This window comes from Carlito syrichta, unplaced genomic scaffold (assembly GCF_000164805.1).
Source record: "Carlito syrichta isolate Samal-C Ts95f unplaced genomic scaffold, Tarsius_syrichta-2.0.1 Scaffold305797, whole genome shotgun sequence".
NCBI lineage: Eukaryota > Metazoa > Chordata > Mammalia > Primates > Tarsiidae > Carlito > Carlito syrichta.
The window spans coordinates 94989-99787 of NW_007249893.1; the positions used below are offsets into that span (position 1 = coordinate 94989).

Here is a 4799-nt window from a genome sequence, read left to right on the forward strand (position 1 = left end):
CGATGTCTCCTCTCCCTAGGCCAGATCCCACTCCCCCTGCTTCCCACCTCCGTGAAGCTATTTTTAACTGTGCAGGACCAAAAATAGCTTGGCAGCAGCTTCAGGCCGTGGGAGAGGAGCTATTTATATCACCAGTGACGGTTCCGAAATAGCAAGCAGGAGGAGGGGGGCGGCTGGCACGCTAGAGAGCTCCTGGCCGCTGCTAAAAATACTGGCAGTGTGAGTCATCCTGGCCTGGCTGAGTCACCCCACTCTCTCCCCCAAGTGGCAGGCAGCAGCAGCAGAGCTGGCTAAGAATTAGAAGCTGAGATGGGGGAGGCATCAGAGCCTGTTGGGTCTGGGAAGGTGGGCAAGGAAGCAAATGGGGAGAGGGGCTTTGGGGTGAAGTGTGCAGGAGTTGGGGGTCAGAAGACTTCCAGCCAAAGCTCCTGGGTGAGCATAGAGCTTCCCCAGCTATGTGCTCCTGCTCGGGGATGCTTGGGCGATTGCAGGAGGGGGGCTAAGCTGTGTGTGTGTGTATGTGTGTGTGTGTGTGTGTGTGTGTGTGTGTGTGTGTGTTTTCATTTGACTGTGACTATGTATGTCCCTCTGTGTCTGCACTGATTCTGTCTGAATGTGCTTGTATATCTATATCCGTGTATCTGTCTGCATGTGACTTTGTAGCTGTGAGTCTCTTCCCCTGTATATCTATGCCTCTATGTTTGTCTTTTGTTTCCAAGTTCCCAGCATCCTGTGTTGTGTGTAGTTGTATGTTTGTGCCTGTAGGTATTTGTGCCTACATTAACCTTCTGCGTGCCTATCTGTTGGCATCTGTGCATGTATCCATATGTGTCTTCCCTGGGCCTTTCTCTCTTGGCGTCTGATGGTGTGTATGGATGTGCATGCTTCCCAGACTCAGTGTCCCTTTTGTTGCCCTCTCTGATGTCACCTGTTGGGCTTTTGCACCACCTATGCCTGGCTCAACTCTCTCCCCTTGGCATCCTTCCCTCTTTCCAGCCCTTGGTCCCCAACAATTTGCAAAAGTCTCTCTGTTGCCTGCAATCTCTAGTAAAAATATGGAGGAGAGGAGCCCCACATGACCTCTCCCTTTCCTTTTGATTCATCCTGAATCTTCCCTGGCCTGCAAGAGTAAGTGGCTTTCCATAGCTCCATATTTGGGGAGCTGAGAGAAGGGCTTTCTTTAGTTCTTAAAAAAAATTCCTGGTGTGGGCACAGGCATGCATAGCGCGCACATGGCTACACACACACGCGCGCGCGCACACACACACACACACACATGCACGCACACACACAACTGAGAGAATGAGAGAGAAAAAAAATCAAGGTCCCTTCTTTACTGAGACGAACTCCGCATCTGTTGCCATGGCAACCCGCCCACTCCTTCCCCGAAAAATCACCAAGAAGAGGTGATGGCATTGAGGAGGGATTGGCTGGTTCTTTTCTTTATTATTTTTTCCGAAAAAGGGGTTTTTATAGCAAGAACAGTCCGTGAGATCCCTCGCCTCTGTCTTGCATAGCTTTATTGGGGAGCTAAGGGGGGGGCATCACCCCTCAGCCTCTATCAGGGAAAAGGAGGTGTCTCTTTTCCAGAGATTTTGAGGAGGATGATCTCCTGGGAAGGAGTTGGAGAGTGGGTGAGAAATCTGCTTCTTCGGAACAGTATGGAGACTCCTGGCTGCTTTTCTGGAGATTTGGAGCAAGGCTCTTGACAGAGGGCTGTCAAAGTGTATCTTGTTCTGCCCTGGACAAATGTGTCTATGAGAAAGAAAAAGAGGGAGAAAAGAAAAGAAAGAGAGAGCGAGAATAGGAATGAATGTATCACTCGATGGGGTTTCAGAGAAGATGACAAGGGATGAAAACTCTCAGCAGTGGTCAGACCAGTCAGGTTGGCCAGATAGCATAAGGGTCCATTGAGGCAACTGGTGCTGCTGCAAGTCACGAAACCACAGCTGGGGCTCCTTAACTGTCAGCCACAGATGAACGTTCTAGAGGAGCCCTGAAGCCCACCTTTCCTACTCGAGTCCCAGTCTGAGTCTCAAAGTCTTCCTCCAAAGCCTGGCCACCAGCCACGTCACTCTCTCAAGTGAACTGTAGCCTCCTGCCAAATGGCTGGATGGTGGAAGGGATTCCCCATTTCATCCTGTGCCTGGCTTGCTACAAGAAATGGGGTCACTTAGGGCTGGAACTTAGAAAGTCAGACCAAGAATCTGACTCTGGAGAGAGACACCTCCCCTTCTGGCAGGCTGCTGCCACCCTCAGCAGGCAAGGGCATGGCCAGGTGGAAGTGGGGTGGGCGGTGGGGCAATCTTCACTCAAAGTGTTGGAGTAGAGAAATGAAAAGACTTCAGGTTTGCTCTGACCTGTTAGACATATTCTCATGACAAGTCTGGCTAATACTATCATGCTCATTTGATAGACAGTGAAACTAGGGCTCAGAGATGGACAATGACTTAATCAAAAACACACAACAAGTTACTGGTAATACTGAAACTTAACCCTACCTCCTGCCTCCCAATTCGGGCTTATTCTCTTGCACCATGGGGTAGGGCAAAGATCTACAAACAACAGCCTGCATGCCAAATCCGGCCTGCTGCCTCTTTTTGTAAATAAAGTTTTATTGGAACCCAGACACAACCATTCATTTACTTATTGCCTAGGACTGTTTTCACGCCACAATGGCAGTGTTGAGTAGTTGTGGCAGAGACCATAAGGCTCGAAAGCCTAAAATATTGACTAACTGACCCTTAACAGAAAAGGTTTTTCAGCCTTAGAATAGAGGGTGAGTTCACACTAGAAATATCTCTACTTGCTTTTCTCTCTCTCTCACCCAGGAAGCTCTCCTGGCCCAGGACATACCAAGATATTAATATTATTTCATCTCCCTTTCCTATTCCAAATGCCATGGAGCAGCTGGGATCCTGGAGACCACAAGGAAGGAGAGATGGGGAGCCCTGTGGTCCATGCTCCTTGCTAGTCTCTACTCCCTCTGTGGCTGTGTAGATGTGACCTCCCCTTTTAGGAGTGATGCTGTTCCCACAGCAACAGGAGTTGAAACTGGCCATGAAGGGGCAGGGTCCTCTATTCCATCCCTATCCCCTTGTAGTCCTCAGGACTGCACTTTTTTTGAGTCAGGGTCCCACTCTGTCACCCATGCTGGAGTGCAGTGGCATGATTATGGCCCACCACAGCCTTGATGTCCTGAGCTCAGATGATCCTGCCTCAGCCTCCTGAGTAGCTGAGCCTACAGGTGTGCCACCATGCCTGACGGATTTTTTTTTTTGTAGACACAAGGTCTTGCTATGTTACCCAGGCTGGTCTCAAACCCCTGGGCTCAAGCAATCCTCCTTCCTTGGTCTCCCAAAGTGCTGGAATTCCAAGTACGAGCTATCACACCAAGCTAGGAATGCATTTAGGGAAGAATGAAGTGCCACGGTTGGTGATGAAAGCACTGTCAGAGCGACATTTCCTTGTGGAAAGAAAATGAAGGCATTGTGGCACCTCAGGGCTCCTGAAGTCTCTAGTCTAACCCAGAGGAAGAATCTCTATGTATCTTCTCAGAGAGGCTGAGTAACTTGCCCAGAGTCACACAGCTAGAATAAGATAAATTCAGAATTAGGATCCACGTTTCCCGACTTCTACTTCTTTGTATTTTTTTTTTTTACTAGGTTGTTCTTTTGAATGGATGGGTTTAAAACCACATAAAGGTTTTCTAACATTCCCAAGTACTTCCCAGTTCTGTGTCTATGGCTCCACAGTCTGTGCAGTGAAAATAGAACCCCCACGTAGAGCTGGTCTGTGCGAAGCTGTGTTGTCTTTTGCCGCATTTTAACAGGCTGTTTGCTTTCTCCTAAGGCCTTTTCATTCTGCGATCACTCCCTCAATTCTCCTTGCACATGGAAGCATTCAGAACATTTCATCTATTTATGGTTATGAAATCAACAAACCTCATGTAAAGAGGGTGCAGGCTGGCACCCACGCACTGAGACGGCCAGAGCTGGGTAAGGGACACAGAACCGCGGTGAAGCCGGGAGGGGGAGAGTGCACCCCAGGTGGGAAAAGATGAAGTTTTTCTGGGCAAAGTCCTGAAAGTAGGGCCAAGAGAAGAAGACACAGCACTGCAATGAGGCATGTGTCAGACCAGCCATATTCCAAGAAGGGAAATGAAATCAATCAATGAAAACTGCTTTCTGAATGCAGGGCAGAGACCCAACACTCCCAGTGCCGTGTAGAGATCAGAGGGTGGAACCCAGGCCTTGCCCTCAAGGAGCAGGAGGGTGGTGGACGGGGTGGGGGCTGAAGGAGACAGACCCTCCCCACATCAGTTTCAGAATCCTCCCCACTGCTGCTCCCAGTTTCAGAGTTCTCCCCACTGTGAATTCCTCATTGTCCTGCTGGTACTCCAGTGGGGTCCTCCTTGGTGCTCCCTGGCCCCGGTGCGTCCCCATCATGGCACTAGTCACCCTCTTTGTCACTGTTTTTTTACTTGGCCATCTCTCCCACCAACATCTATGCCTGGCACAGGACCTCATGTGTGTAAGTCACTCATGTAACCAACATCTGACGGCCAAGGTGGTGCCAGCCCTTGCGGTGACACGATGGTGCACAAACACAGGCCAGTCTTGACCTCAGGAAGCTGAGAAAGTGAGAACTCCATCCAGTCAGCTGTGGATACTGCTGTGGAGAAGGCATGCAGGGGCTTGGGGACAGCAGAGGAGGGACAGACCAGTCCAAGGAGCCAGTGCCCATAGTTGCTGGTGGCAAGTCACTGACTGACCGGGCCAGGCTGTGCTGGGTGGGTG

The 4799-nt window shown here is 50.1% G+C and overlaps 1 long non-coding RNA gene across 1 annotated transcript in view; it reads right to left on the bottom strand.

Moving 5' to 3' along the window:
* Positions 1 to 1410: 1410 nt before the first annotated feature.
* LOC103265000 overlaps positions 1411 to 4799 on the bottom strand; it is a 7517-nt gene continuing 4128 nt past the window's right edge. The window contains exon 2 of the long non-coding RNA XR_504609.2: positions 1411 to 1755. This is a non-coding gene — a long non-coding RNA (uncharacterized LOC103265000). The remainder of the gene's footprint in view (positions 1756 to 4799) is intronic.